Raw genomic sequence first — 20,518 nt, forward strand, 5'->3', positions numbered from 1 at the left:
TAATAAGTCAGGAAAAGTTAGTGGATTTGTGACAGTTAAACGCAAAGTCTCTACTACACATGCCAGCAGATTTGTAACCATATACATGTTCTATGAAACCGTTTTTCAGGTTTTTAGAATTTTAAATGATTCCTCCTGCTGGTACAATTTCTTCACACTTCATCACATTTCTAAATAAGTGATCATGTAACTGAAGATTTCATGTCCTGAAGGCATTATACCCATGCTTCCAAATGCTTCGACTTAAAATACAAAGCAGTGTTAATCACACTTTCCATTTTTGAAACCACTGAGGCCATTTGGGGGAAGAAAAACTAGAAACCTGCTCTTCTGTTTTTGTTTTCTACAAATTCTCTCTACTGAGAGCTTGTACATTTCTTGCGAAGTTTCCAAAAGCACATTTAATCCCCATCAGACACTGAGTGAATATGGCACATTCTTTAAATGGAAGCTCTAGAAAATCTGCTGCTTTAAAAAGGGAAGATGAGCTCCAAGGCAACTGCTGTGCTTCGGGGCCCAGAGCTCTTCTCTAAACGACCAATGTGGACACGGAATAGAAATGGAAAATAGCCAACAACACAGCATAGTCTTTGAAAGTTCATGGCTTTACTCCAGGGTTTCTGAGCATCAGCACTATTAACATATTGGGCTGGGTAATTCTTTGTTGTGGGGGGCTGTCCTGTGCCCTGCGTCATGCATCTCTAGCCGCCACTCACCAGATGCCAGCAGCACAACCCCCACACCTGCCCTCACCCTGGTCCTGACAAATCAGAAATTTCTCCAGACACTGCCAAATGTCCCCTGGGGGACAAAACTCTCCTTGATGGAGAACCACTGCGCTCTTCAAAGTCTGAAAAATATAGACTTAAAATTATACTAGAGCTCTAGCGTCAGGACAAACCCATTAATATATTATTATCTATATCTGCTTTTCCTGAGAACTTGCAACTTTGGAAAATACATTAGTTTCATATATTGTTCTCTCGTGTCCTACCTTCTTAATCTCAATGATCTGATTTTAGCCTGCCTTCTAATTTAAATTTAAATGCCCAACCTCATTCTTACCAGGAATTGGCATCTCATCATGATATCATATGGGTATATCAACATATCATATATCATGATGATATGCTGACTTTCATATACAATCAATTGTTATATGCAACAGTGAAAAAACGTAGCAGCTTAAAACCCCTTAGATATATGTCAAGAGTATATATTGAAATTGTTTTTATAATGACCTGTACTCCTTAAATAAACAAGAAAAGCACTAAAACTTTGCTACCATTAATTTGGTATTCTTCAGTAATACCACAAAGAAGATGCAGTAATTCATGTTTTAATTAGTACCCAAAACCTTTCCAGCTATATAAAATACCAACTATGAATAAAACACTTCAAAGCAAGAAGTATATTTCTCTATCTCCTTTAAAATAGTTCAGGAATGAAGCATCTTATGTACTACAGCCTATTCCTCATCCTATGTAAAATTTGATCAAGCAAACATTTTAGAAATTATGGTTATGTGAGAGAAAATGTATACCTAGTTTGCTAATAATTCTATGTATCATCATTTACATAGTGTTGACCTTTGAAATGACAGAACAGGCAGGCAGATGTATTATGAGGACAAGAACATGGCAATTTCATAGAGACAGCACCTGAACAATGTATACAAACTATTTGTTCTCTACTACCCTCTGGTGGTTTGTTTAAAAAAAAAAAAAGTAATAGTTAAAAACAAACAAAAAAACCCCCAACCTTAAAGAACCATCCTAATCACTGATAATATCAATAGGTACCATTTATTGGTAGACACTGTAGTAGGCTTAATGAAAATTCTCTCATTTAACCCTTACCAGTGGCTTGAGGTGGGTATTATGACCTACATCTGATAATTAAGGAAACCGAAGTTCTAAGTGTTGAAGTAACTTGTTCAAACTAATGTACCTGGTAGAAATTCAAATTCGTCTCTTTTTAATGCCAAGGCTCAAGTTCATTGTGTGTGTGTGTTGCTGCTTCCTGGGCAACTCTTAATGAGAGCTGGCCGGACACCATGAGCCTTGTAATTCCAGAAGGCTAATGGACTTTTTGGCAAAACAGTCAAGTCTTGTCATATTCTCATTTACATAAATCAAAGTCAACTATTCAAGTTGAGAGAGAGAGAGATTTTTAATAGTGAAGCATTTTCCAGCTTGGGCTTGGGAGTCAACTTAGGCCTAAAAATATAAGCAATATGTTGTTTAATATTGCTTATTTTGGGGCTTTATAAAAATGGTATCAAACTGTAAAAGAACTTTTTTTTTTAAAAAAATGGGAGATGTGAATCTGTTATTTTTCTCCTTCTCACATCTCACTGAGCCACGTGTGTTTCTAATGGTTTAGAGATACGAATACATGTACAAGGGTTCTAATTATAAGCCAACAAAGCCCCCTGGTATTGAACTAACAAAAAGTGATGCTAGAAGGAAATCGGATGAATAATGAACTGACGAACAATTTAAAGAATTTTCAAAGATAATTTGAATTTTATTATTATTGTTGTTGCTGTTATTCACCCTGCGTGCTTTCTTTCCAACTTCAACCCAGCAGACAGTGTGATCGTGTCCCTTTTGTATGCACGGACATGTGTGAGGAGAATAGGGGGTAAGAGGTGATTTTAAGGGCTATTACTCCATAATTTTTGACAAGAAAAGTGAAGCCAAAAAACATATTCTTCAAGGTATCATTTTAAGCAGCGAAATAGCATCCTCTTTTTCAGACCATTGATGGCAAAGTTGAATACATTTTAGGGGTTCTCAAGATGACTGAGTCAGGGCAACCCTGAATGATAAATGTGGTTTTATTTTCAAATAGGAGAGTCCTTCAAAAGAGTCACAGTGAAAAAGATTATGCTGATAGCTCAAGCTCAGTAATTTATAACTTGAAATTCCCCTTCATTTTGCTTATGTGTATTTTGTGAGGAAATTATAAATATGTGTATTCAATTCAATTACATTAGACTTTAAGTACAAATGGACTGAGATTCATCACATGTCAAATATTTGAGTGCCTATGAAAGGAGAGACACTGAAAACAGCAAAATTTTTACCAGGTAGGAGAAATGTAGGCTTATTTCCCCGACTTATTTAACTACTCTGTGAAGTAAGCGATCTCTGAAACGGAAGATAATTATTGGCCCTGGCATAAATGCCTATAAAATCTGATTCAATCAATTACATTTACAGAGTATTATTATATAAAACATATCAGTGTGTTGAATTTCAAGTGGAAAACCTCTTGTTGTCATTTCTGATTTAATACCATGTGTGGTTTTATTCAAACACTATGTTTTAATTTCTGGAGTGCAAGTTAGAGATTGAGAGATTCTATTAATGCAAAGTTCCTCTGGGGTTATTCTTTCCTCATCCCAATCCTCTTCCCCAGTCTGTCCAAGAAAATGCAAGGCAGTCGGAAGCTATGTTATTTATAACAGAGAAGAGCACATCCATTGATTTTCAAGTTTCCATGTGAAGGACATGCATTTGTTAGCTTAAATCAGTGCTTATGCCTTGATTACAACTCTCTTTTTGTAAGTACTACTGACTGGAGCCTGGATCCTAGTTACGTAAGTAAAACATTGGAAATTCATGCATGCTTGCGCTGTTCAAGCCCTTATTAATGATGGACTATTCATCACAGGTACCTTTATTTTCAGTATAAATGTAGAGAATTAATTGGCTTAAGCCAAATGAAGGAAAGATTAGTGATAATAGGATTTTGAACAGAACTCTAATAAATACATTAAATTCCATGATATAGAAATTAGATTCTGTTATTGTCTATTACATATCTATACATATATATATATATATAGAGAGAGAGAGAGAGAGACAGTATACCAATAAAAACATCAAAACTGAACATGAAAAAGGTAACATTTTTAAGGAAATTTTAAAATTCAGACTTTTTGTATTTACAAAAAGAAAATCCCAGAAAAATACAACTTTAAACATATTATCTTATATATCTTAATCTTATATATCTTAATCATTTTCATGTACCCTGGCTCATTTAATTTCTAAATGCCTCTTGATCCTTACGATGTTTTTCCTATAATACTGTTTTAAAAGAGCCTATTGTGCAATTATCATTTTATCTTGTGAGTACTACTGAATGAGTATATAAATGGTAGTTCACTTCTATCATCAGTGTTTAAATATATCTTTTTTTTTAAGATTTACTTGAGAAAGAGAGTGAGGGTGCAGAGGAAGAGGGCAACAAGCAGGCTCCCCCTTCTGAGTGGGGGCCCTGACTTGGGACTGGAATCCAGGACCTGAGATCATGACCTAATCCAAAATCAAGAGTCCAGTGCTTAACTGACTGAGCCACCCAGGTGCTCCTAAATATACCTTCAAATAATATTTTAAATTAAAAAACTTTTGCCGTATCTCTGTCAGGATATCAGTTTTTACCAAACAACCCTGATTCCTTCCTTTCTTTTCTTCTCCCTTCTGCTTTCCTTCCCTCCCTTTCTCATATATAATATCATTCTGGATATAACGTAATTTTCTTTGATTCTATTTTTCTCTAATGAAAGGAAAGACAGGGAGAGAGATGTGGGGAGAGACACAGAGAAAGAGAGAGATTGGTTTAGTTTATGTAGATATCAAAGGGAATCTCAATACAGAATTGCTCCTCTTTGTATTCTAAGGGATAAAAGCATCTACAGGTTCTTTTTAAAGGACCGACTGAGAGAACACCTCTCAAATTATAAATCTTCTAGATGGAGCTACTTGCTTTTTTCGATTCACAGTATAGTAATTAGGTGTGAAATTCCTGACTTCAAATATGTAATGTTGGTTTTTTCCCCCATAATAATTCTTTTTGATAGAGAGGATTCAAATTTATATGCAGAAAACCATTCTTTATGGTGAAGTCATATAAGTTCATGACAAATTTTATCTCAGGTTTCTTGGGTTTTCTCATTATGGGTACGGCATAGTATTTTTTTTTTTTTTTAAAGAGAGGAAGGTTATGTGATTGCATATTTCATAAGCTTCTTATTCATTATTCATAGCATTAGAGATAGAAGGAATATACACACATGGAGAATTCTCTCTGATGTGTCCTCTGAGAAGTACACTCAGCCTAAACCTCAAGGGTGTCTTTCAGTGGAGGCTGGGAGGAAGCTCAAGAAGAAGCAGATGGCCTTCCTAGAAATTTCTTAAAGTAATACTCTAGTGCGTTCCAGTTCCACTGGAATTTAATTTTTGGCCACATCAATTAGGCCAAGAGCACTTTGCCCTAAAATACTTAGAGTAATACCAACATTTGAAAAGTTTTAAACTGGTTTTGTTCCACGTGTTTCAGAAATATTATTTTCTGAAATATGAAAACAAAACAATCTCATTTATTTTGGAAGGACTCATGTCACTTATTTATTTTCCTTATATAAATTGGACTCATTCTTCTTGATTAGGCCTAAGAGTTAATTAATATGCATTGAAGATGCTGTGGGTACTTTATAAATATTTTATTATAAAAGTGAGTATAGAATGTTCCTCCTCCCCTTGATTTAAAAAGGAGTTATTAGTGTAAACCTTTTGAAAAACTCATTTATAAAGTCAAAATGAACGAATAAAGAGGGTGCTAAAATATACTATGTAATGTAAGCATAGGTATGAATATCTTTTTCCTTAGTATTAGATTATATTTTCTCTGAACGATCTACCTAATCTCAGCAATAAATGAAATATAAAAAAGAAAACAAATAAATAAGAATGAATTTTATTCATTGTTTCATTAGTGAATTTTATTCATTTTTTACTACACCTCAATTCTGCATATACTTGATATAGATTCTAAGTTACTTTCTCAGAAAAACATTTGCTGACATTAATAAATTATCATGTAGTTGATTATCGTTATTAGAAAGAACACAACAAACACAAGTAATTTTAAGGTTGCTGTACATTTAATAAACTGTGGTTGAGCAACGCAGAATGTGGGTCTTAGTATCAGCAGGAATTGTCTAACTCCAAGTTCATGGCCCAGCATCAGGGTCTTCACACACAAACTATAAATTAGCAAGAATTCAACTGAAATAGATAAAGCATAAGTAATTTGTGTATTGAGATTTATAGCTTGATGTCCAAAGGTTGTCAGATTAAAAATGACTTAAATATTTTCTTAATAAATTGAGGTTGGACATGGCACCCAACAGGGAATGGGATTTTTTGTATAATTAAGAATGTGTCATTTTGGCATACAGTGGATTGCTTTGGCAGGAGTCAGTTATCAACATGTAAACTGGCTAAGATCCTAGAGCATACATTGTAGAAAAGTCTCTCTCTTTTTCTCTCTCTCATTCTCTCTCTCTCCCTGTTAAGGGAGATAAAGAAAAAAGCAAAAATATGTATTTGGTTAGAAAGAGGCAAGTGGTATGCATTAGTATGCGTTCAGATTTGAGTTGGAAGCTTCTGAAAGAATTGTCAATAAATGACAACATTCACAAAACTAAAAGAATTGAAGACGCTTTAAAAATAATATATATGGGGCACCTGGGTGGCGCAGTGGGTTAAGCCTCTGCCTTCAGTTCAGATCATGGTCTCAGGGTCCTGGGATGGAGCCTCACATCCGGCTCTCTGCTCAGCGGGGAGCCTGTCCCCCCCCCCTTTGCTTGCCTCTCTGCCTACTTGTGATCTCTGTCTGTCAAGTGAATAAATAAATTCCTTAAAAAAAAAAAGTAAAAATAATATATAGAAATTAATCCCTGACAAGTTTACCATTAACAATATGAGACAACTCAATTTTAAATGATTTCTGCAGTATTTAAAAATAAGGATTTTTTTAGTCATTTCTCTTAACATTTAAGCAAATTAATAAACCTTGCATATTATGCATGATTTCTTAGTTACTTTGAATTCCTTAAATATTTTGAAATGAATTACAAAGACATACACATCATATTCCAGGCAAAGCTCTGAATTAATCCATTTAAAAAAACAAAAGAGGAATAAACATAATATAATGGGACATAATAGCTTGTTCATACCCATTGCCTGAAGGTTAACATGGACTGTTTTAATGTTAAAATTAATTGGCTGAAGAAGGAAGGGGAAAACTAACTTAGGTCCAGCCTCCACTGTGCATCAGACATCATGCTAGACATCTGGACATGCATTGTGCCAGTAATCCTCTAAGTAAAGTAGTAATCTAGCCACTTTTTCTAGTTGAGGAAACTGTTTTGAGTGTTGCCCAAACTTCAGGATGAGACATGTCTCAGGGACACGAGAAGTGTGATAAGCACTGCTGAATAACTCAAACACACTACTTTTTATATTTAGTTATAAATATGTTGAGATATAGAAAAGTAAAATGGAACACCCTTTTACATTTTACTTTTCCATACATGACTCCATATACATCAGCATTTAGATAAAACATCTGGCTTTACATCTTAATGCTAAATATGTATTTTTAAAATTTTATTTATTTGTTTGAGATAGAGTGAGAGCAAAAGGGAGAGACAAAAAGCATAAGTGGGTGGGGGAGGGACAGAGGGAGAGGGAGCCTGCCACAGGGCTTAATCTCAGGACCCTAAGACCATGACCTGACTGAAGGCAGACACTTAGCTAACTCAGTCACCCAGGCACCCCTAAAGCAAAATATGTTTGCACCCTTATGAATTTCATTTCATCATTCCCTACAACTCAAGATTGCTGGATTAACCTTGATACCTCCCTACTTTTCCTACAAGTAAATAAACCACTCTCCTATCTGATATTGTTGTCTGAAGTAGAGAAGAGAGCAGTGGCAAAGGCCTTTTAACAATTATGCAGGGAAATGGTTCTTCCTTAGGCAGTGGTTCTCAACCTTGACTAAATCTAAGAATTACTTGGGAAACTAAAAAAATATTGATGCCCAGGACCCATCATGTGATTGTAATGTGAAGCTGAGGTTAGAAAACCTTGCTCTTAGTTTCCATCCACAACAAGGGCACTGTTCTTTCACAATTGCTTTGCTCTTTCCTTCATGTGACCTCAAATAAGATGAGTTTGGGGACACGAGGTGAGTGTGGGGGATTAAGGACAGCTCTCTGTTATTAGTTAGCAATGAGATCCCTCAGATAGTAACAATAACCACCATCACTTTGGGATAGCTTTCGGAACTTCTGCAAAAACAGTATACACCTTAATGGAGAGAAAGCTGCCATAGAGCAGCAGGCAGCAACCCTTTTCTGCTTTGTTGAGGTGGGGGCTTAACTGGCATCCAACATGGACTGGACCCCCTAAGAAAGCAGCTACATTTAGACTCACCTGAAAGAGTCTCCATCAAGTTGTAAACTAGACTATTAAAGTCATGGCCGTTATTTTGAAAATCTACATACTAGATAGTTTAGCAACAAATAATACAGCACTTCTACTTAATGGCTGATGGGACATTTCAGTCCTAATCTGTGACAGTTCCCACCCAGGAGAGCAGGCCTAAACTCTCATAGGCTACTAGAAGCATTCGATTTGAACAATCTCTAAGCAACTAACAAATCCCACTCAAATTAATTTAATTAAAACACTTCTAGAACAAGAGCATTATTTTTCAGTTATGTTCTAAAGCAAAGTCTGCAGTATAAAATTATCGAGTCTGGAATAAACTCTGGATAGAAACTCACTGAAACTCAATTACTCACTCAACAGCTATCTAGTTGGCAAGTGTGGGAATGGCCAAATGCCACTGTAGTTAGCACTTCTCTCCTTGTCAACCAGATCAGAGATACTTACAGTTTATAACACAGAAGTATGGCTTTATATGGTTTGATAAAAGGAGTGCTTCCCTCTACCAAAATGACAAATTGATTTGTATTTTTTTTGCAGTAATTATAAATCAAGCAATATAAAGTCTTTGCTGTTTAAATGCTCATCTGGAAACTCAAATTTCCTCCAGATGCCTTCCACCTCCAAAACTAGGCTTTTCTGGAAAAAAAAAAAATCAGTAACATTTTATAAAATGCGGTTTAGTTAACCACATCTTCCTTAATTTTTACAACAAATCCCTGATAAAAATATAACCCCTTCACAAAATAAAGAGTCCTCTCTCATCATCAGAAGCAAACTTACCTATTGAGAAGGGGAAGTACTTAAAAAAACAAAACAAACAAACAAAAAAACCACTGGCTCAGGCAAATATAGGCTTCAGGTATGAAGCCAATGGTTAGAGACTTGTTTAAATGAATCTCAGAGTTAAAATGGCTGTGGCTACCCCTAAAGGTAAACCAGAGATTGGCAGGTGGTGCTTCTGGTCACCTCCCTTTGCTCTAAGTAGAATGCTAACGCTAAAGCTGTATTTTATATTCCTGCTTGTTCAGGGAACACCAATGCCGTCTGACAAAGATTCCAGTTTAAATATCTTGAGAAGGAAAAAAAAAATAAGTCCCAGAGATGGAACCTCTCTTGTGTACTAGCAAATCTGAACAGTTGGAAATCTGTGGTAACATAAATAGTACTTCATCTCCTTGAAGATATACTGGGGGCATTGAGAAAAGAAATTTTTCACTTTTTGTAAATATCCACTAAGGTAGGAAAAGATGTGCCTTCGATTTTTTTTTTAACCTCTTTCTTCTCCTTGGTGTGCAAAATTTTCTTTGGCAGATAAAAGCAGGTAGTATAAAAAGAAAAAAAAAATCCTCAGGGCAGTGAAATATAGATCAAGGCATTGCATAATGGGATAAAAAATGCTATGAGAAAGTTAAAGCCATGAAGAGGAAATAAACCTAACAAAATAACTTATTCATGTGTTAACATGGTATATTTAAAGTAAGAAGTTTAATTTCAAATAATTTTTAATGCTGTTTTTCATTGTACTGGAGGAATATGAAGCAAATCAAAGAGAAAGCATTATTATGGGCCTAAGAAAAGCTAAAATGAAAAGTGTTAAGAAAACAAATAGAAATTGATAACTGTTAAATATTACTGATGTTGGTATATCTTAATAAATAACAGTGTGTAGGAGCAAAATTGTGAAAATTCCCAAGCTGTACTTCAAATGAGTTAAAAATAAATGTTTGCTATTTCAGCCTCACTGTTGCACATTATTCAAATACGCAAACCTATGGTACAATTTTTCTTATTATGCTGATTATAAAGCTGAAAAATACACTAATTTCTAACCCTTGTTTGAATTCTTATAAGTCATGAATTGGGACAAACATCAATCCTTTTGCCTGGCTCTATCTGACCCCATAGTGGGGCCACTGAGGGAAAAGCTGGTTTCAGCACCATGGACAAAGGACCCAAAGTTCTCTGCCTTATTCTTGGGACCCACAGGAAACGTTGCCCTTAGGTTAAAATATATGAAATAACTTTATAGTAGCCATCTTCCATTTTAAAATATTTTAAGAATCAAATGAATACAAAATAATGTTAAGCTAGATAATATAAAGTTTATACTTTCAAACCCCTTCTATCTTACGGAAAAACATAATGGCCCTTCTAAAGACATGCATCACTATGATGAATGCATTTAAGTGTCATTAGGTTTAATGGCTCCAACTCATTCACACTATTATACTTTACCTTTTAGAGTTAACTTAATGCGTATTAATGGTGTGAAATTGAAGAAATTATGAATTGAGTTTCCCTGGGCACAGGTTAAACCAAGGAAGAAAGGAGAGGACACATTAATATTACCTTCTACCTCATTCTTCATTTGTACTACAAAAGATGTCAGCTATACCCTTGGGAAAGTAATGCTCACTATTAGTAAGTTGAACTTAAATGGATTTTTATGGTTTTAAACTCAGGTAACTGTCTTTGGTTGGGTCACCAAAGGTTTACAGTTTTCTCCAGGGAAGAAGAAAATATGTGCACTTCTGAGATTAAGTTAATATTTTATTCCATAGTTTTAGACAAATAGATAACTCTTCACTTTCTTTCCCTTCTGTATTCATCTTACAAATTCAACTTAGAGGGCTTTTTAGGGCATTTTTATATGTATTTTTAAATATTTTTAAAATATTTATTTTGTAATCTCTCCTTCACATTATCACCATGTATCACACAAAAGAGTGATCAATTTAAAATCTGAGTTAAATATTATAATAATAAGTAGTATTATTAATGCAAAAAAATGAAAAACGCACAGTTCTGATCCCAGGAACCTTTGATGCAGCAAAACTATGGTTCATAGTAACAGAAAGACCAAAATTTAATTTTGAAATCTGACCTTCAAAAATATTAAGAATGAAAACAATATTCATTGCAATTATGTTTGGAGGAAAAAAAAGCATAAAATCACTACTTGTTGCAGTTCATTTATTATTAATGGGTGATTAAGAGAAGATGTGAACTTTGTAGCTACTCTTTTACTTCTCTATCATGCAAAATGATCTCCAAACTAAAAAGGATAGAATAAAACTTGGCAAAAGAGAGTAAATCTCAGGACAAGTGATGTTACTAGTTTCTCTGAAGATATTTAATTCATTTGACAGACAAATTATGTCCCAGGCTTTATAATCTCACTTTTACAAATAGGATTATGATAATACTGTTAATGTCTTTCAAGAATCTTGGAGATGCCCAAAGGGTACAAATCTAGAAAAAAAGCATATAATTCTGAGTTTCAAAAATGAAAGAGTCTCTAAAACATTGGTGAGACTAAGTGAGACATCAGGCAACATTCTGGCACAAATTAATAAAAAGATGGTCTGCGAGCTCTTCGGATAGCAAATGCATTACTTAGAAATCAACTTGGGCTCGAAGCTGGGGCAAACCTAGTTTCTTCTTCTTCCTCTTCTTCTTCTTCTTCTTCTTCTTTTTTTTTTTTTTTTCTGATGGGATTAAGACTAGTAAACCTGAGAAATAGTTAGGACAGAAGTCACAAATTTAGAGGCTTTCTTAGTTTAAGTAATTAACATAAACAAGCTAAATGACCCAGTGTGCTATCAGGTAGAATGGTAATGGGCGCTGTGAAGAAAAGAGATTGTGCTCAGCTACCACTACTCAGCTCTAACTTTATTATTTATTTTCTAGGGAAATCAGAAATATGGGATTTCTTTGCAAATCCTCTTGATTAAAAAAAAATTCAAACTGCAAACTTTTACTAGTAAATACACCCCTGGCTTTTAAGACAAACAAAAAATACCTGCAGACTGAATCTGGCCCATAGGCTGCCAACTTGGGACACGTGGCAAAACATATGGACGTCAGTGAGGAATTTGGCAAGGCTTCACATGATATCATAATTAATAATTTCTGGTTGGGTGACAATAAAGACATTCCAGTTAGTTGAGTTCAAATTTGATCTCAATATAAGGATAATTAGATCTTCCCAATGATGAAATGGACTGCCCTTATACTAGAAGAATTCACCTTAACCACAATTTAGCAATTCACAAAATAAGCTATGGCTGAATTTTGAATTTAATGCTAATATTTTTTCATAAATTTTAATATGCTTATGTGATATATACATATATTCTTTTACTCACTTATTTGTTTGAAAATATTTATTAAAAACCTATTATTGCCAAACATTGCTCTAGGCCCTGGGAATACAACAGGAAAAAAAAAAATCTCTGTTTTATGGAGTTTACATTCTCTATTTGCCCCAGTATGGACATTAAATTATATAAGCACTCTATAAATGTGCTCTTGGTGGGCTAACTTTATATTGGAATTTTCCTATGCACTCAGCATAGAACACGAAATTACTTTAGGGTGAACAGCACATTACACTGTGACAAATAGGTGTTTTTAACCTAATGTATTTATTCATTCACTTACATTTTCTTTCTAAACTATTCATTACACAATTGCCACTTTGCTGAAGCAAAATGATAAACCAGATGGAATACAGAGTCAACAATATGTATCTATACATAGTTGTATTCCTCATGCACCAACATGTTGAATACTTTGCTGACTCAGCAGCCCAAACATCCTACATTATCTTTGATTGGTTTTCAAAGTCTTAAATAATTTAGAGGATGAAGAATGAAGAGGATGAAATCATCTGTCACCTGGCAGTGACTGTTCCTACAACAGTATCATCCTCCTTAAGAAAAACATCTTATCTTCGTTTTCTCTTCATGCTGTGGCAGACTGTAATTCTAAAATGAGGTGGCTTAGTGATAGACCTATACATGATTCTGTCCCAATCTAACTTCTTGCTTTTCTATTTATATTGATAATAGGATAAAGAAAAAATATTTTTAAAGATTTTATTTTTAAGTAATCTCTACACCCAACATGGGGCTTGAACCTACATCCCTGAGATCAAGAGTCATGTGCTCTACCTACTGAACCAGCCAGACACCCCAAGAAAAGATTTTTTTTTCTTTAATTACCATGTATTGAAAATAATCTGATCTGACTGTGTAAATAACTTAGCTTTTCTTGAAACAAAGGGTCAGAAATAATTGGTGGATTTAGATTGTGACTTAGTTAATTTCTCCTTTTATCAATTCAGTCATAGTCAAAGACTGAACGTTCAAATATGGATTTTGTGGTAGGTAAGGTCTAGGAAGATATTTTCCAACTGTCCATGAGGCATGCTAGTATTTCTTGAGAAACAAAGTTAAAAACAAGGCAACCAATCCTTTTAATATTTGCAAGAAGATTATTTAAATAAAAAAGAATCATAGCCCTGAAGAATGCCTTTGTAAGCCACATGTTGTTACAGTAAATGTTCTGCTTTTCTTTCTTTCTTTCTTTCTTTCTTTTTTTTTTTTTTTTTTAAGATTTTAGTTTTAAGTAATCTCTACATTCAACATGGGGCTTCAACCACAACCCGGAAATCAAGAGCTACCTGTTCCCCCTACTCAGCCAGTCAAGTACTCCTGTCTTCTTCTGTGATGAGTGGATATTCTCACTTAAGTTTGATGGTTGTAAAAGTTCATTTTGGAATCAGTAGAAGCCCAAGGAGTTAAAGTTCCTTGAAAACATTTTTAGGAATGCTGGTTTGGTCCTTCCATACTATCTACCCTTCTTTTGTCATATAGTTTTTAAAATTCACTTGAAGAATGTAAATATTTTCTTATCCATGATGTTTTTCAATGGGTTCTATACCAAACCAAATGCCTTATAGTTCAAGTAAATGAAATTAACCTACTCTGAGAAGAGAGACTGAAAAAGCCCATATTCATATTACTTGGTGATTAAGCCCGAGAGACAACTTGCACAGTCATTACTATAAATTGTAGAAAGTAAAAGCAAATATTGCTTCTAGTTTCTACAGAGCTAAATATACTTGCTGAGATGTTTCACTGCAATAAAGAATGAGAGTACTTTTAGGAATAGTATATAATTTAAAAAGTTTAATGAAAAAAAATTTTTTTTTCTAGAAGGGATAATAGGACATTTTTGAAATGGCTCCTAGGATGTAGAAGCAACCTAGTTCTCTCTCCATCATACCATTGCTCATGAGCTGCTCTGTGGAGCTAGGCTTGCTTCCCTCACCACTCCCTGGGGGGCCTCGTAAAGTTTTGCTATTGTATAGTGTGCCTGTGTCCTGAGTGTACCACTGGTAGTACACTTTAAGTGGTTTATGGATAGGTCTCTTTTAAATGTATACATTTAATTGTACATACTGGAAGAAATATAACTAACACATAAAACCTGGTATTTCATGGATATTATTCCCTAGATGAAGGCTAAGTTAAAAAAAAAAGTGTCTCAATATAAATTTTGGTAAATTAAGTTAATAGTAGTACAATTTGTATTTAGAAATGGTAGAAATTTTGAAGTGTACTAGAATAACTGAGGTTCTGAAATAGATCCTCCTCCCATGGAGAATGGTATTTCTTTCTTTCTTTTTTTTTATGATTTATTTATTTATTTGAGAGAGAGAGCATGAGCAAGCTTGCAAGGGGGGAGGGGCAAAGGGAAGGCAGAGAGAGAATCTCAAGCAGACTCCCCTCTGAGACCTATGCAGGGTTCGATCTCACGACCAGAGATCATGACCTGAGCTGAAATCAAGAATCGGTCACTCAACCAAGTGAGCCACCCAGGCACCCCAGAGAATAATATTTCTTTGGTCAGAAGTGTGTAAACAAGAATCTTCCCTTCCTTTTGCATGATCTACAAGGATCTGGGGCTACAAGACCACCAAAGCTTTAGTTTTCCACTTCCTTTGGAATGTGTTCTAGGGCTTCTGCCATTGGCGGCCAACCCCATAAAGAAAACCTCATCTTGGAACTGATAAGGTAGCTCTTAAAAATCCACAAAAAAACTTTTCAGATATTTTAATTAATTTACATTCCTGAATTCTCATAAAGAAAAAAAATCATTATGACTATCAGTTTCTTTCAAAAGGAAGCCTATGTTTTCCCACCACTTCCACTTGGTGATATCTAACCATTTAATCGCCTGAAGCACGGAAAACATTCTGCTAAGAAAAGGAAAGACCAACTGTAGAGCCAAGACCACAGTATTTCTTTTTTTCTAGGAAAAAAAGAAGGAAAAACACCTGTTATTTTAGCACAATAACTTCTTAAAGGAGACACTTTCTGCCTATTTTCTGAAATTTTAAATAAATTATGTTAAATTGCATCTCTTGCTAAGATGCTATTTAGCATTTCCAGGATATACGGATATCCTAGCATGAGCAGATATACATTAGGAGTGTACATGTTTTTTTTTTAAATATCAAATGAACGGGGGCGCCTGAGTGGCTCAGTGGGTTAAGCCTCTGCCTTCGGCTCAGGTCATGATCTCAGGGTCCTGGGATCAAGCTCCACATTGGGCTCTCTGCTTAGTGGGGAGCCTGCTCCCCGCCCCACCCCACTTCCTGCTGCTCTGCCTACTTGTGATCTCTCTCTCTCTCTCTCTCTCTCTCTGTCAAATGAATAAACTAAATCTTTAAAAAATATCAAATGAGCAAATATGCAAGCATTAGTTTGTATCACATACATAAAATAGCACATACAGAAAAAAAGGGTATTTTGTGTACAACTCAGAATCAGCAAAATAGTCAAGATTGAGTTTTGAAGTACTTACAAAATTGTTTTTTAAAAAGACTTTTTATTTTGAGATAATTGCAGATTCACAGGAAGTTGCTTAGACAGTATAGAAGTCCATATATCCTTCACCCAGTTTCCCCCAGTGACTGTATTTTACATAACCACAGTATAAAATGAAATCTAGGAGGCTGATGTTAGTCCAATGTGTGTACACAGCTGATATTTTATCACATTTGCAGATTCATATAACTACACTATTCATATCAAGATACACAGCTATTCCATTATCCCAAGGATCTCCTTCATACACCTCTTTGTAATCACAGACCTCTTCACCCCATCTCTAAGACCTGTCAATCACTAGTCTGTAAAATTACTTATTTATGATTATCTCTTACATATTTTTAGTAAAATATAGGGAAACCACAGGACTGGGTGTTAGGAGGTGGCTGATTCTAAGTTTGCTACTGGTTAGTTTATGTCCTTAGACAACTCACTTACTCTCTATAGACTCAGTAGCTCATCTACAAAAATGAAGATTTGGACTCTGATTTTTTTTAGAGGACCAGCATTTAAGAACACTTGTGATTACTGTTCTCAATCATGGTATTATTTTAAAGATTATTAAATGCCAACAAAGTTAAGAAATCATGATTTAAATATGTGGAGATCAACAAAGATTGAATATATTTAAATGTATTCTGCACTAAAATAGTGTCACTACCAAACAACTAACCAAAAGCTGCATTATGAAAAGATACTGCTCCTCTAAAATCTGAAGCAAATAAAAACATGATCTGACTTGGACCCATCTCTCAAGGGGACGGGCTACCATTCTTCCAAATGTACAGGTGGAGAAAACCTGGCATTGGGATTACTTGACTCTCTTTGCTCCCAAGAACATCCTTTAGGGAAGAGGAAGCAAACATCCCTAAAATGTGCCTGGCAATGCATCTGAGTAGGCAGTGCTGCAGCAGAAACTTCAAGTTGAAGATTCTGAACCTTGGGGTTCACATTTGGCCCTTTTCTGAGAAGGGAGTTTGAGACACAAGCAGGTCATTGCTTCTGCTGCCTAGGGTCTGGGGTCAGGGCCAGAGGACCTGCAAGGAACCTAGCAGTGAAGTTTCCTGCTTTCTCAGAGATCACTCCTTGCTTCACATTTCAGAACAGGATAAAAAAAACTGGAAAGCCGTTTTCCCCAAGTGACTCCTTCCATTTAAAGCTTTAGGAATCTCTTCCTATGCACCATGTTAAGCTTACGGATCTCTTTCTCTACAATTTACTCATTTAATTTGAACCTGTTGATGTCTTCCTGCATGAGGACATGTTGAGCGCAGCAGCGGAGTCCTTCAACAACATACTGAAGAAAATTCGTCCTCCCTCCTCACCTCGAATAATCTGCATGAAAAATCCCCAAGGGAGCAGAAACTTGAAAAGTGTCCTCTGGGGACTTTGGGCCATCCGTGTCTTTTGAGAGATCTACCGAGACTTTCTTTTTGGATAAGACTAATTCTTCACTGAATCTTCCTTATTGAAAGGCACCGCTTCTAAGCTCCACTCTAGTACGACTAGTAAAGAGGAGATCCAAATCCTATGGCCTGGTCAACCTTGCCTGCTGTGACGAGGGGTCTAGCTCAACCACCTCAATGACCAATGAAACTTGGACACTGTCACCTCCATCCCTCTGCTAAGAGTCCCCATTTTCCACGATCTCCTTCTGTGGGTCCCCGAGCGCCCAGATAACCCCACCTCACCCACGCTGGTCTGGAGTATCCTTCTCCGCTCTCCTCGGACCCAAGAGGACTAGTCGCTCACGATCAGTGACACTGGAACCCGCGCCGACGCCCGGTCTTACCTTCTCTCTCCCAGAAGGGGCCCATCGCGCCGTCCAGGAGGAGGCGTCCACGCGCGCGCGGGAGGCCGGGGCCCGGCTGGCCCGGGGTCGGGTGCGCAAGCGACCCGGTGGAGCCGCCGGCGCGCGCTCAGGCTCAGGGAGCCGGGCCCGGCCCGCTCCGCCCGCGCTAGCCCGGGCGGGACACGTGGTGCCTGGGCCGCCCGCGCTCTCGGGACCCGCGGTGCCTGGGCCTCAGCGGCCGGTTCGGCCGCCGCAGGAGCCGCGGACGTCGTGAGGGGAAGGGCGGGGACCGAAAGGGTCGGCGCCGGGAGGTGGGGCGCCGCGACGTGGGCGCCGTGAGGGCCGCGCGCTGGGGGCCTGCCTCCGGGGTTCGCGACGCGCGGGCTCTGTGCGGGTCTCCCGAGGCGAGCGGATGGTGTCGCCGCTCTTTCCCGAGCCACTCGGGGCGGCGGGCGGCGCCCTTCGGAGGCTCCGGGGGCCCGCGGGTTGAAGGGAAGGGCTGCGGGCCGGAGGGTCCGGGGCACAACCCCCTTCTCGCGCCCGCCGGGATCCGGGAGCAGCGGCGAGCCTGGGGCCGGCCTCCGCCTCGCGCTCCTCGCCCAGCGCAGTGAACAGGGTCCTGGCCCCGGGTGGAGACGCAAACCACTGAACGCCGCAGCGTGGACCCGAGCTCCCCTTTAGGACAGTCTCGCCCGGGAGAATTCCTCTCGCGACCACAGCCTGTCGTCTGGGGAAGGCTAAGGAGACACTGCTCAAAGCTGGGGACGGAGACGTTCCTGAAGCCGCGGCTCTTTCCGACTTCGCCAGTGACCTTGGACGCCTCTCCTAAACAAGGTGTCTCTTGAATTTCCTGCTTCTGGGAATAAACGTGGCTATTCATTTTCTAACTCTCAAGAGGTAATAGCGACTGGGTTAAAAACAAACAAAACAAAACAAATAAACAAACAAAAAAACACTCCAGACATCTTTAATAACAAGCGCAATATACATACAATTTGTACTGAGAGGCTGAAGGAAGCCTTAAGACCCGGAAGAAAACCGTTCTGATTTATTAGTACAAATGCAAAACTAATTCATCAGCCCCTCGACCTGCTTTTCTGGGAAGGTAGTTTGAAGAAATTGGCGGGAAGATACTTTGCTCAGAATTGCCAGAGCCCCATGGAGCTCCATCCAGAACATGCAGCTTTACTGAAGTCTCAAGTTGAAACCGATTTATCATTTTGCCCTTACCATAGGTGAAGGTCAAAGGGCACCACCACAGTTTGGCTAAGGGCCCTTCTTGGTGAGTTTCTGGATATGTTATTTGCTTACTCTTAGATCAGTCTTCATTTTTACCCCTAAAGGGAGCTTCTTCGCAGAAGAGTGCTTCTGGAGAGTAGCATGCCAGTGGTCCTTACCCTGACTGCTTTCTCCTTTCCCAGGCTCCCCTCCTCACCATAGTCCCTAGAGGTTAGCACATACAGTCAGTGTAAAGTATAACAGACTTCTAAATATGTGTGAGAGAACTCTGTACAGTTGAAACGCAGTCTCACGTTACTTGGCTAATGTGAAATGCATGAAACATTTTTTATTCTGTTGTTTCAGCTCATTTTCCTTTGGTTTATCTTCTATTTCTGTCTGATCATAAGGCTCAGACTTGAAGATTTCTTCTCTCTTATATTTTCTAAGTCTTGGAAAGACCCTCTTGCTTGAAAAATAAAGATTCATAGCATAATGGAACCTCAACGCAACAAATTTTTCTTTTACCCAATCTTGACTTTACTAGATGGTAGTTTGTACCTTGTGATTCCACCCTATTTGCCTCATTCAAGGTCCTAGCAGTGATGTAAGCCTCCTTTGACCTTCAACAGAGATAAATTTGTCCCTGTGGCTTCTCCTCAAAATTTTTGTCTGTACTAGCATTTTCTTCACTTTCTTGGTTTATGGTCTTTTGGGACAGGGTCCTAGAAATTTGTTTTTTTCCTCTTCCTTCTCCTCACAATCCAGGCTTCCAGGTCCTCTGCATCAGACATTCCTGCGTTCTTCCCATTGAATCCCTCTTAGTTCTTTCTAAGATTGTTTTGAAGCTAAAAAGGGAAGTGCCTGGAAATTGCCACAGAAAAACAGGACTTTCGGGTTAAAGATAACCGGTCTCAGGCCCTTGCATGAGATTTTAAAACAGGGATTCCCACTTATTTGGAAGGAAATGTTATTAGATTTTTATTCTGAAGCCTTCAGATCATAGGGAGTGTGTGTGTGTATATGCACATGAGGTAAAATGGAAGGCCCGAGGGTGGGGAAAGGAGAGGGAAGGTGGAGAAGCGGGGGTGGATATGGTCCTATAAGTCCTATATAGTCCTATAAGAAACTCCCAAGTTATAGGAAAATAAATTCACTTAAAATATTGAAAGAAAAATGTAAGCCTTTTTTTTTTTTTTTTTTTACCCCCCTGGGGCTAAAGTGTAATTTTCTTGTGCTAAGACTATTTGAAGTCTAGTTTTTCACTGTTTTTATCAAAATATGTATAGCTAGTACCTGTCTATAATTAATTTAGTTGTTCGTAACATTTACCCAATACTGTATTCTAGGCCTATCTTGGTTTTCCTCTTTCCATTTCCTTAAGGTTTATTTGTGAAAGTGTGGTTAGATTGATAGGTTATTTCTCCAAGTAACCGAGATGAGGAGGAGTTCTCATTTTCTGAGTGTGTACTGTATACCTGGCACCAACTTACATCATTTAATTTGAT

At 37.5% G+C, this 20,518-nt stretch overlaps 1 protein-coding gene across 1 annotated transcript in view; it reads right to left on the reverse strand.

The window, feature by feature from the left end:
- The window catches only part of SYBU (syntabulin), a 112,634-nt gene extending 94,823 nt beyond the window's left edge, over positions 1 to 17,811 (reverse strand). The window contains exon 1 of the mRNA XM_059395059.1: positions 17,793 to 17,811. The gene's annotated coding sequence lies outside the window, so the exon portion shown is untranslated. The remainder of the gene's footprint in view (positions 1 to 17,792) is intronic.
- Between the last annotated feature and the right edge of the window lie 2,707 nt (positions 17,812 to 20,518).

Source organism: Mustela nigripes, chromosome 3 (assembly GCF_022355385.1).
Source record: "Mustela nigripes isolate SB6536 chromosome 3, MUSNIG.SB6536, whole genome shotgun sequence".
Taxonomy (NCBI): Eukaryota; Metazoa; Chordata; class Mammalia; order Carnivora; family Mustelidae; genus Mustela; species Mustela nigripes.